This window comes from Oreochromis niloticus, linkage group LG7, assembly GCF_001858045.2.
Source record: "Oreochromis niloticus isolate F11D_XX linkage group LG7, O_niloticus_UMD_NMBU, whole genome shotgun sequence".
In the NCBI taxonomy this organism is placed as follows: domain Eukaryota; kingdom Metazoa; phylum Chordata; class Actinopteri; order Cichliformes; family Cichlidae; genus Oreochromis; species Oreochromis niloticus.
Window position 1 is genome coordinate 55,776,094 of NC_031972.2, and position 13,612 is coordinate 55,789,705.

The 13,612-nt window shown below is 37.1% G+C and overlaps 1 protein-coding gene across 5 annotated transcripts in view; it reads right to left on the reverse strand.

Annotated features, from left to right (window-relative positions):
• shank3a (SH3 and multiple ankyrin repeat domains 3a) overlaps positions 1–13,612 on the reverse strand; it is a 219,970-nt gene that overhangs the window by 172,347 nt on the left and 34,011 nt on the right. For 2 of the 5 annotated variants that reach the window (XM_025908705.1, XM_025908703.1), the window contains exon 1: positions 94–222. The exons of 1 other annotated variant lie outside the window; for it this stretch is intronic. The gene's annotated coding sequence lies outside the window, so the exon portion shown is untranslated. Of the gene's footprint in view, positions 1–93; positions 223–13,612 lie in introns of those variants that run through there. 2 more of the 5 variants (XM_025908706.1, XM_025908704.1) reach the window with 1 other exon arrangement.

Below are 13,612 nucleotides of genomic sequence, written 5' to 3' on the forward strand. Positions count from 1 at the left end.
CTATCAGCTAAGCAAAGATCGTTCTGTATATGATGGATCTTTTCTGCATGTTTGGAGAAGATTGCCGTTTTTTTGCGGCCTGTCAAAACTCACCCTTGTAAAGTGCAGAACACTTTTGAATGTTCAGTTCTCTCTTTGACTGTCAGTAAGAGCAAGACCTCTCTCTGTGCATCTGTGCTGCTGGGTGCTGCAGCTGTCCCTGCCCCTCTCATAAAGGCTCCAAGAAAGATAGATCTTTTCTGGATTGGAAACAGAGAAATGTATCATAGACAAATTACTTAATCTCTTACTGCAAATTAGAAACAGAGCTGGTGAGATATAATGTGCAAGATTTATGTAGCAATAATAAATAGGAAATCTATTTTTTGGGTTTCTCTGGTGCCATAACCAGAACTGATAATGTTTGAGCTTATCATCACTCTGGTCTTAAAGATATAACACCCCCAAAGGCCGTTCATTAAGCTGAGTGGTTAGAGTACATAAAACATGTGCACAAATACCCTGTGCAGAGAGTCTCTGGTTCAATTCCAGGGTGTCCAGACCATTTTCTGATAGCCATTCCCCTGTTTTCATCCATTATCACGATCAAATAAAGTATTAAAATGTCACATTAAAAAATAAAAACAAAAACATGTGGAGGCTGCATGTTACTCAAATTCTAATTCATAGCTCACATTTGGCATTTCCTTGAGGAGCCAAAATGCCCTGAAACTAAAAAACACAACTCTACAGGGGGAAGCCTGATCAATAGCTGTTCGAGAGGGGTTGGAGATGAAGTGTTCATTTCTCTAAAGCTACAATAATGACCTAATACCTCCACTTGTGAGTCCACAGAGCTCTGTGTGATTATGTGTGTGTGTTTGTGTGTGTTTTATATACACGTGTATCGCTGCCCATGAGTGTAACTGTATGTGTGTGAGTACGTTTGTGCATTTGCCTGAATGTGAAATTGTAGCTCTTCAGCCTAACGGCCAGCTGAGAAAAATGATTCCCTTCTTTCCCATGGGCAGTGAATTTAGAGCTGTTGCAGCCAATGCTTTTCTTTCTGCTTCAAAAACCTACCACTAGGAGCAGAAAGAAAAAATACTGAAAGGTATTGTAGATAAAAAGCGAATATGTAATATAAGAAAAAACACCTCGCTGCACAGCTTAAACAAGGGCTGCATTAAGGCACCGATCTCGCTGTGTAGCACCCTACCAATGAATCAGATGTTTACCACATAAATCACTGAGCGTCTTTAGGGGTAGTATAATGAGGTCAGCAGTGTGCTTTTATGTATAACACACCCAACAGCTGTTTGCTGCCACAAATGCTCACATACATAGCTATAATTTTTAACGGCATAAATTTTAAAAATGTAACACTTTAGCACATTTATATTCATGTACTCAAGAAGTATATTCCAGTAAGTTGAAAATATTTGTTATCAGTTACACAGAGATGAAAGAAAACCGGTCAACAGTATGAAAGTCTCTATTTACACTCTGCAAACAGTAAATAATATTAATGCTATGAACAGTGTCTGTATCAAATATTCAACATGATTTATTATGATAGTAGCATGAATTGGAAAATATGATATTTTCACAGACTCGGGTTCATTTGTCAACTTGTCTTGACCAATTAAAAACAGCACATTTTAACCAGGAAGTGAAACTCTTAAAAAACATAGCAAGTTTTCTGATGGAGGGGAAATCCTTGAAACTTGGTATTTAATTATAATTTCATGAAATTAGCATATCATACCAACTGTCAAACCAGTGAGATGCGTAAGCACAAAAAGGGAAATAAGGGGGATGAATGTCATTTAAATACATCACAAATCACAGCTTTAAACCAAACTCCTAAAATGGTTATGGATAATTACTGGCGCACCCTCTGCACTGCAGCTGAATGCTTTCTCTAACATCCGTCTCCGCTAAGAGAATAAGGACAGATCCAAACATCCATTTTTTCATGCTTATCTAATTCAGGGTAATGGGGTTATCACAGGGTTGACACAGAGATGCAGACACCCACTCATACTTTCACCTATGGCCACTCACAACTGAAGTGCAGCTGCCCGGGTTCGAATCTGACCTGCGTTCCTTTGCTGCATGTCTTCCCCTCTGTCTCTCGCACAACTCTGGGGGTGCGAGAGTGAGGTTTTACACACGTAGATACGGAGTGGTTCGGCGACCGTGACAGTACTTTCTTATACAGTAGTCTGTCAATTTGACTGACAGCATTGTAAAACTTCCATCTTCACCTTTTTTAAATTTTCATTTTTTATTATAATGCGATATATTATTTCAAATATAACCTTCATAAACAACTCGATTACAATAACTAATATACTGAACAGAGTATGAGTTTATGACCAGGGGTGAGGGCACTTCTCGCATGTCAATACCACATCAAGCACTTTTCTTCCCTACAATAGAGGCAACAACAACACAATAGCCTCTCCGCTGTGAGGGGCAAATATGAACTACATGGACTTAAAGCGTATGCTTGCTTAATTAAAAGGGACTGTTACAAATGGAGGAGTCAAACATTTACACTTTTGCCCTGGAAAAACAATTTTTGATATCCAATTTAATTTTGACCTGAATGCTGAACTCATAGTGTTACGGCCCTTTATGCCTCCTTGTCTCCTTTTTCCGACCCGGACACTTTTTGTTACTTTCCCTCATCGCCTTGACCCTTTTAGAGGAATGTAACACATAGTTTGCTAGCAAGTTTTGAAATGAGAGAACACGTCTCCCAGGAAAGTGATCAGAAGTCAGTCCAATTTTCTGAACACAGGACTTTCCAATCTTGTAAACACTTGATCGTTTCATCAGAACTAACTTCTGTAGCATGCAGTCCTTCTGTATGAGAGTGGAGCTCCGTTCCTCTATAACCTGTAGTGGTCACTTCAAGGCAGGCTTGTAAATTGTAATGTAAATAATATGGAGAATCTTTCTTAGGTAATAATATGCAAAAAAACGGCTTTGAAAATCTGTCACAAGTTCCTTGGTAACTTCATATGGGGAAGAAAATGACACAGATATCCATCTATTTTTCCTATTTATCCTATTTTCATAACCACTTATCTAACTTGAGGTCATGGGCAAGGGCAAGGGGCAGGGTACAGTGGACAAATCACAGGGCTAACACGAAGACTGAGCCAACCACACACACACATTTCCATCTACACATTTGCTCCGAATATATTTTAGCTGCCTAAGGATGTTACATTATAAATAAGCACTGACAGGGAGATCCTGGGTAACAAATTCACAATGCCATGATGAAGGAAATGATCATTCTTGGTCATGTCTAACCCGATGGCTTAGATACTGCAAACTCTCCCACTGAAGCTGCTGTTTGGTCTCTGGGCTATGGCGAGAGACAAATGGACAAGTGGCTACAACTTGCAATAATGGTAATAATAATGGTAATAATCTCACAATGTAGCTTTTAAACACAGGAAACCTCAACCCCATATATTCATTTATTTCTTTGTATGGTTCAATTAAATTGAATTTGGGTTAACAGGATCCCAAAAGTTTAGGAAACTGAGTTTAGGTTAAGCTAGTTAATACCTAAACCTGCTACCACGAATACAAAAGGCTGCTGATTCACACAAGCTTCAACCTCAAGGCTATAGGAAATACCCATTACACCAACCAAAGACTACAGTCACAAAACTGTTAAATTTAGAGAGTGCTGAAGTAATTCAGTGTTCAAAGGAATTTAAAACTGGTCTTGTGTGTAGCCGTTAGCGACTATGTGTGCCTCCAGCTTGCTAGAAGCTTTTGAAGTTTCTTTTCTGCCAGACACAGACTGTTGCAACAGCTTTCCCTTTGGCACAGGGAGACAAACAACACAGGCGTATCTCTTCCACACAAAAATTACAGTACATTACATGCTTCACTCAAATTCACACATACATGTGAACCACATTGAATCCATGCACAGCTCCCATAGGTCTATGGGAGAAACTAATTAGTCTGAATAATTCAGTGGAGTATCTCAATGGATCTCTCTCTGTAGTGTCAATGCCTTTTGCCAATGCTAATTACTCACTGCTCTCCTAAACTTGAGGGAACACTTGCCGTGTGGGTGCGTAAATATTTGTGTGAGTAGTTGCACGGGGCCATTTAATAAACACGCCTTTATTGTAATTCTATTGTAACTTTAAAGTCATTACTTCATGGCTCTTTTCAATTAATCATAAAGGGCACCTGAATTGAGCTCTAAGAATCTCATTATTCAAAGTAATCAGTCCCAAAATGGCCCAACTGAATGCAGCAGTATATTGATTGATTAAGACCTGTTCTTTACTGAAACTATAACAATACACAGTGCAAACATCTTGAGCCTCTCTTCTGTCTTTATGTTTGGATAAGAAAATTGGAATATTTATTGAAATGTGCAAACAAACGGGGGATTGACACTCACTGTTGCATCTCTCTCCTGACCTCCTTTGTGCAGATTGACAATGCTTTGTCAGTTGTCATTCACATCACTCTGTAAGACCTGGTGCCACTTATTTTGAGTATGATTCTTGTGTAATGTGTCATACCTTTTCTCCTTTTTTCCCCCTTTCTTAAGAATGGCTTCTTCTTTCCACTGAGACCACTTCTGTTGAGGGTTCAGTAAAGAGTAGCTGGATCAACTGAAGCACCAGATGAATCTCTCGCATCCTCTGTCAGGTCTTCGCTGGATTTCTTTCTACTTCCTAGTTTTTCCTACATGACTTTCAGAGACTGTTCATCTGCAATAGATTCTTTCTTCAGTTGTTTTCTTCTGTTCTCCATCTCCCAAAAAAAAACCTCAACCTGTTAAACCCCAGGGGTGAAGGTTGTGGTTTCAAGGGCTGCACCACCAGGTCTGTTATTTAAATGCAGACATCTACGGTATCAACAGAAATGTCAGAATATCAGCTAAAAACTTACAAAACCATTTCCATGACCACCAAACACAGGCAACAAACAATTAAAGAGCGGGTAAAAGATTCTGCAAAAAGATGCACACAAAGTGCGGATTCCCTTGTTCACCCAACAGCATGTACAGGCTCCAACCAAAACTCACTGAACCAGCAGCAAAAGAACATCAAAACTAGGGTTTAAGTTTGAAAACCATAAGCATAAATTCTATCTTACCTTTGCTGCCTTGCTTCAAAAAAATCCAACATGATAAAACTGCATTTCCTACAGAGCTACATCTCCCAGTGTGCTTCGAGAGCACTTTCTCGTCATAAATCACCATTTTTTGCTCTACTTGTTTGTTAAGGCAAAGACGCATTACATACCAGCCAATCATTGTGTACAGTGTGGCTGTCTGCTATTCAGTACCTAAGAAATTTCAACTTTCACAGACGGTACCAATTTATGCCAAATTGCAAGAAACATTGGAAAAAATTATCATTTTTTAGCATGACAATAATAAGACACAGTGGTAATGCAGTAAAAGGATACCTGGACATAAAAACACACAGTGGAACACTCTACCAGCCATAAACTGGTTTCTCCATAGCCTGGACCTCAACATTACTGAAGCACTCTGGAATCATATTAAGAAAGAAGAGCTTTGAATGTCCTTCAAGAACTCTGGAGAATTATTCCAAAGACAAGTTAAAAAAACTACACAAAAACTTGAAGAGAGTTCAGGCTGGTCATACCAAGTACTGAGTGTCAAGCTCTTTAGAATAGTTTTTAACTTATAGGCTCTATTTTCATGTAGGCTTGCACATATTTCAATAATTTACTGCAACTATTTCCACTTTTCCATTCTAAAGAAATGAGGGGTGGCTCAAGACTTTTAAACAGCCTTATATAACTTTGTATTTGAATTCCCTATGTATGTATACAAAGTGGTACAGTGCTGTGTATGAGTATATCAATGAGACTAACACTAACACTAACCTGCATTTTATATGCAAGGGTAATCCCAGTTTCAGATGACAGGCTTTGTATAAACATTTTCTTCATTAAAATCATCACAAAACCTTCAAAATCTTGGAGAAACAGTGACATGAGGCACCTGAAAAAAAAAAAATCCGTAAAAAAACCATCTTTTTAATAAAAAGCTGACTAAGTTTGCCCATTAAAAAAAAGCATAAATTACTTTATGATAATAAGATTCACTTTGGAAGAGAACATTAATGAATTTAGTGTCAGTATTAGGTGTGTTGTCCAGAAAAGACAAAGAGAGGATAGACAGCTATTACTTCATGGCCTCTATATAATTTGCTATACATCCTAGTAATTCCTTTACATAACACATCAATCAAACAATACTGTATGCTGCTGTAATCCTCACAGCCCCTTTGGGACAGCAGAGGCCTCCAATGACACTCATATACACAGACTAAGTGTTGAGGCATTTGTTAATCTTGTAAGCATCCTTTCACTGATCTCTCATTAATTCAGCCCAGAGGGTGACAGGGAGGGTGGGGGGATAAAGAAAGGGAGAGGGCAATGCATGCGTTTGAAATTGAGTCAATTAACTGGCGGTGGAAAGGCAGCTCTTCCTCTCTTTTAGAAATATGCTAATGCAAATCATGTTAATCTCTTCTCTCCTGTTGGAACAATTTACAAGGTACTGGCTTTATATCTGCATTTTCTAATTATTATTTTGTGTGTGTCCATTTGACTGTGACCTCTTTGTCTAAATCCATACATAAACATCTATACTTAAAAGTGGAAACCATAGGGCCCAAACTTGGAACCCATTGGTTATTGTCTGATAACTAAAGCACTATTTTCATGAGATTAGTAGTACCAGTGGACTATGTATGAGTTACGAATTGCACTAAAACTCCTCACTTCCAACCTTTCTTTAGCAAAGGCAATTTTTTTGTATTTTGCCTCTATATACCATCACAGTGGATTTTAAACTAAGCAATCAATGCAGCTGCCTTCAGTTGCCTTTAGTTTTGTCTTCAGTTACTGAAAAGCATGCTCTGTCGAGTTGAGAACAGGTCACTGACTTTGCCATTAAAGAATATCCCACTTCTTTACCTTGAAAAACTCTTTGGTTGCTTTAGCAGTTTGCTTTGCTCATTATCCATTTGCACTTCACAGTGCAAATGGATAATACAGCCTTATACACTTCAGATTTCATCCTTCCACTTCTGTCCAAAGCCCATGTCATAACATTACCTCCCTCATGTTTGATAGAGAATGTTGTTTTTTTGGATCATGAGCCGTTTCTCTCCTCCATACATTTCTCTTCTTATCATTCTGGTCCAAGTTCACCTTGATTTTTCTTTAAAACAGTGCACATTCTTTTGGATTTTTTTTCTGGCAACGTGTATTCTGATCTTGCCCTTCTTGAGTCTAACCAGTAGTTTGCAACTCATACTTGAAATTACAGTGAAATGCTAGAAAAAGGTTGTAATACTTCAATTACAACTGCAATTTTGTTTATAAAACCCCTTGAATTAAAGCTGAAAGTCTGTAAATCAATCACATATCCACTGTGATGGTGCACAGATGCAAAGATACAAAAATTGTGTCTTTGTTCAATAAATGATTGACCTTATTGTATAAGATTGATATACGGGGCTCTGCAAAAACATTCACAGCATCCCACAGTATTATCATGAAGATGATAACTGGGGCCAAATTATGTTTGCTGTATTACAATCACCTCAATGTACATCCAGAGTTACAAAGACTAAAGAAACCAAAGAAAAATTGTTTTGATTTATTTTGAAAGGGTTGCCACAATTTCATATTTTTTATTCCTTTAACTGAACTTTTAGGTATTTCAGATGTTTATACTGTGTGGAGAAAACAGATAAAGTATTCATAGCATTAATTATGAAAGCATGTCACTTTACTTTTAATAATTGAATATTACATAAAACTGTGCAGGCAACAGGGTGCGAGGCTTGATCCGTATGCATCTGCAGGCCAGTCTGGCAAAGAGACCACTCAAATCAGAGCAGACAGTGAGACAGATGGTGATTTTACACCAACATGGGGAAAGAAATAGCTCTTTAATATCAAACCTCAGCAAATTACTTTGAAACCAGTTGGCCAGATACAAAAAGGAATCGTGACTCTGGGGAAGCAGTCACTGTGAAGCAGAGGTGCTGGAGAGATGATAAACCCGACAAGACGGAAAGCAGCCCTTCCATACCACTTTTAAGATGTCTGCATAATTATCATTTCATTTGCATGTCCTGGAAGATAGTGACTAATGTGAAAAGGCTGACAGACGAGGAACAGAGAGACGAGAATGTGCAAACAAACAATTACCCCCTGACTCTAAATGAGTATCACTTCAAAACAAATTGACAGTTAACTTAAACTCAGCTTAAAAAACATAAACATCCTCTAACAGCCGAGGATGAGCATGCAAAGGGCTACATGTCATTGCCTGTAACAGGAATTTACCCCACCAGTTGATGGCTGACACCTTAAATATGTAGTACTTTAGCTTTGATATAACTATGCCATGTTCATCCTTCCCATATTGAAAAAATACTGGATTCATATGATGTTTTATGCCCATTGCAAAAGACAGTGGTTTATAAAACAGATAAAATAGGGTATGAAATTTTCCAAGCATCTCTAAGAAAGACCGCTTTTATAAGCAAAGCCCACAAATTCTAAACTTTTGAGTTCAACTGGACTAGTCCCCCATGAAGATCAAGTAAGTAATCAATGACTAATGAAGCTGCGCGGAGTATTTGACATGGCCTCTGAGTTATGAGAGGTGTTGTTTTACTCTGCCTTGAAGATATTCTGAAAAACAGGAAACTCAAGTAACCATATGCACTGAAAAGCATTATGAATGTTTCAGCCTCCAAAATATTCTCCACAAGCCGTATGCAGATTCAGATTATATGTGTTTATACCAATCTGACTAAACTATCTTAGGTTATTTTTTTTAATTAATTCTAGTGGTTTCTGTGACACTGAATGTTTTCTGCATTATAGAACAGGAACGTTACAAACGTATTTTCTTTTTTCAGAGAATTATTTAATTGGTTGCTTAAAAGCATTTTACACAGGCAGGGCTAATTAAACACTTTGAGGGCTAACTGAAAGAAGCACTCCAATCAAACTGAAGGTTAAATCTTCTTACTATAATCATCATAGCTTATGCATGTATATATATGTGGCTGTATTTACCCAATCTCCTCTTTAAATGGGTGGGCAAACCTTCCTCACACAATATAAATCCCAATTCTTTTGATTTCGTATATATTATAATGATTGCCCATGTCCTGCTGCTTTCATAGTTGCATATAAACTATGTACATGGATAATGTCCTTGCAGTTGGCGTGTCAGATTTGAAAAAATGCAGCATCAGTTTTGTATATTAAATGAGCAGGGAGAGGTATTGTTCCAGGTAACCCACAAAAACAATTTACTAAGGATTACTGCAAATCACTGACTGAAAACGACACCAAATTTAATGCCAAAAAAGGAAGTATGTGTCATTTTTTTTACCTTGTGGTAGTGAATCATCAGGAGTGTCCAATTATTTGAAATGAGAAGGGGGAGATGTTATCAGAACTAGTGCATAACTAGATGGCTCAAAGCTCAGAGTATGGTGCCAAGGCTTTTACAGAAAGCACTTTACTCTGTCTTTAGTTTACAGCCAAGCCCCACATCTTTCTGCCCCACAATATTACCTGTATTTAGATAAAATGCAGCAGAACTGAACAAAACTAAAGGTGGAGTGTTGGGAGGAAGCAGCAGAATCCCAATGATGTATCTAGGTTTACATGCAGCCAAGATACTTTACACAGAGAGCAGAGCAGTTTACAGTATTTCAGACACAGTCTTTTCTCAATAGTGTGCACACACAAAACTAATTTACTGTAGTTTTTTATTTTATTTCTTCCCCTTTTTTAACTCTCTATCAGAGCTATTACACATCATATTGATGTCTGTCAAACTACAGCAATTATTGGGATGTGTCAGTGTATCACAGTGTCAGCCTGTTACTGCATGTAATATTGACTTTGATATGTACTTACAGCATCACACATTCTGCAGAGAAATTGAGAGAAACGCACACATTTATGCACGTGGCACAATAACAGTTTTTCCATTAACACAGGGAAAGCTAGAGATCTGACAGCGAATATTGTTTTGAGTTCTTGTACGCATCATGGAGGCCATCTGTTAAACAAAGATTTCAGGTTTATATGGTTGAACAGTTTATGATAACACAGCTTTCCTCTGGATAAATCCTGTGTTCCCTCCAGAGTCCCAGTCCTCAGGACCAGCAATTTCTAACAAAACAGTTAGCTCTTATATCAAAAACATATTGATTCTCCTTCAGTTACCTCTCATTGATGTAAATTGCCACGCTGTTTCCAGAGAGGAACACATACATAAGTCCTGTGCTTACCTGTATTATTTTTGCAAGGATGTTTGTTGCTCACTTTGTCATCAGGTCTGCTAGTTTTGTGCCGCTAATGTGCAGCCCTTGGCAAGTTGCTGGTCATGACTGAGATTAACTGGCTATATCTATAGATTTAAATGCAAAGAGTACATTTTTTGTATTTCATCTACAGGACTTTCTCATATTGGTGTATTTTTAAGATTGTGACATCATGCTAAGTCACTCAACTTAGTAAATCAGGCCCTTATTTATTTTTATTTCTAATTTTTTTCAAATAATTTTTGGTTTTAAGTTCGTAAAATTGTCCGTGAGGCAGTTTTTGACAATACTGCTTTCCCCCAACTTGCATTGATTAACACAGTCTGGTGTATTCAGGTACATTAATCACCCACCACCTTATTTTTATCATGTTATATCATGTAATATCAAGTACCCTGTGAACAAGATTTTTTTTAATATTTTCTCTAGAGGATATTTATCAAGCATAAGACATTCAGTGGCTGTTACCTCAGAATTATTGCTCTTATGAATGTCTATTAAATTTATGTATTTTGATATGAAATTTAATGTTAAAACTAAGCAATAGTAACTCACTTTCAAAAATTAACCTAGCAGAGTTATCTGCTTCATGCAAATAATGCAGCAATGTCAGCTATAAAATAAATATTTATATTGTAAATTAATGGTACGCATGTTTCTCTGTTTTGATGACTTTCTCTTTACATTTTATAGTTAAAGGTCATATTACAAGAACAATAACAATGCTGCCAAAGAGCATGCTAAGGTAAACACTCTTGCTCAGCTTTTTGAATATATGTATATATATATATATATATATATATACATATATATATAGATATATATAGATATATATATATACATACATATATAGGGAGAGAGAAAGAGAGAGAGAGAGATATTTAAAATGCAGCACCTCTGGCTTCAATCACTTAAGTGAATATTACTAGTAAAATTCTTATTAATAATAAAAAATAAATATGAATAATAAATATGAATACTAAATAAATACATTTCTAATTATATTAAAATTACTACAGTCATATCTTCACCTTTCAAAAAATCTGCTTTGAATATCTAAGGCCATCCATTTGTCTACCCCCCACCCAGGAACGAAGACAAACACCTTTTATCCTTCATTCATCACTACTCCCATTCCGCCCAACAAAATAAAAACAATGCAAAACATAAGCAATATGAAACAGACTTTGTAAAAAACAAAATGAAGTCATCATAAATATTTAACAGGGACATGACAAAAATGCCTCAAATAAGAAAGAATCCTCAAGACAATCGTTGTCATTGTGTAGCCATCCATTTAAATAACAAAAAGAATGTTTAATATTACATCATTTATCTTTATATGCTTTCATTTCATCTTTCTTTGCAGGTGCAGGGATGTGGTGTTACTATTTTTTTTTGCATTATAAGCATATGCATATTATAAAAGTGTAATGCATGTAATGATTTCTGTCTTTTGTAAATTGCAGTTTTGTTATTGTAGGGAGCTGCTGTATTGAGTTGCATTTTTAGGTTCTCGAAACTGCCCATTCTTTTGCCTAATCACTTATCCAACTTATAATGACTGGCAGCTGGAACATATCCCAGGTTTGATAATGCAAAATACAGGGCACACCCTGGACCAGGGCCAACACAGAGAGACAAACAACCACAAATTCTCACAACCACTCCTACGGCCAATTTGGACTGTGACAGGAAAGTGGAGCAACCAGAGGAAAAACATGCAGGTTCAGGCACAAAACCATCACTGTGACACGCAGTCTTGGAATAATTTTACTTAAAGCAACATGTGGAATAAAACAGTCTCTCTCATGCCCCTTGTTATCTTCTACTTTTGTTCTACTCCTTTGTGTTTCTAGTTTCCCATTTCTTACCAGCTTCTAATTTTCACTGTCTCTGTCTTCGTGTTTGCAGCTCTTAAGGCTGATTTTTCCATGTACCTTGTTGAGCTTTTATTTTTTACCCTTCCCCCCCCTTTGCTGACTTTCCATCTGTGTCTCATTTCCCAGTGAGCTGTACTGTATATGAATATCCAGTCTAGTTTTTCTGTTAGCCTCTTCTGAGTCATTACTTTTCAGGACTAACCCTGCCTGTTTTACGTAATTCAATTAAATATATATATTTTCTTGTTATTCTGCATTTTGGTCTCCAATTTAACTGCAAAACATAACATCCTCTGGCCCAATAAATTACTCCTGTTTACTTTAGTCTTTTTCATTTATTCTCAGTTTCATTTAATTTCTTCCTGATAGCTTTGTGACCTTTCTCTAAAACATGCCAGGACCCGATTTTCATTTGTCTTAAAATAAGTTATGAACTATATTACTGCACTGATTTTCTAGCTAAGCAATTGCTTTTTTAAAAAAATACTGTGATCTAAATAAAGAAGAGAAGTATAAAAGCTTTATGTTTTACAAGTGATACTGGCGTAATCAGTTGAATGACCAGAGCTTGTATGATCCGCGAGCCAGCATGGCCAACAGCCAACCAGTGATCAGCACTGCTTCCTACCCTGCTCCCCTCTTTGTGCACTTGTTTACGCATCATTTCAAACCTTACTGACGCAAAATAATTGGATTATGATCCAAACATTTCTGTTTCGTTGGCTCAAATGGCTTTCATAACGCATAAGTTCTACTCTATTCTACTTTTTTGAAAATCTTAATTATTCATGTAACCTGTTTTTATGTAAAAATAATTCAGGACATGTCATGAATACCAGAATATTTCTGGGTTTAATGTCAGTGAAAGAGAGATATTTTACACTTAAAAGACAGGCACCAAACAGCACAGAGTAAAATGCACTGATGTAAGCATCTGATTATATCATCAAAGATCAACAGCATCCTTCTTTAGTGACACATACCATGAACTGTGTTCAGTCCTGTTTTCTGAATGGATAGGCAAGGCACTCAGAGGTCCTCTCAGAGTTAATGAACAGAAAAACCGAAGCTGTCCATGTGTACCCCGTTCACTGTGGAATTCAAGATCTGGAGGCAGACCTACAACTGTGTAGCAGAGGTAATAGGATCACAGTTGTCCATCTGGCCTCATCCCAAGACACGCGACAGGCTCTAAATAACTCACAGCTAATTCTGTTGTTTTCTGATTCCGTCCTTACTCTGTCACAACCCACTACCTATCAAAGTTAGGGAACAGCAAACAATTCTGATCACTGAAATGGATTTTTACCTTTGTAACTGTTCTTAAACAATTTAGGCTGTTTTTTT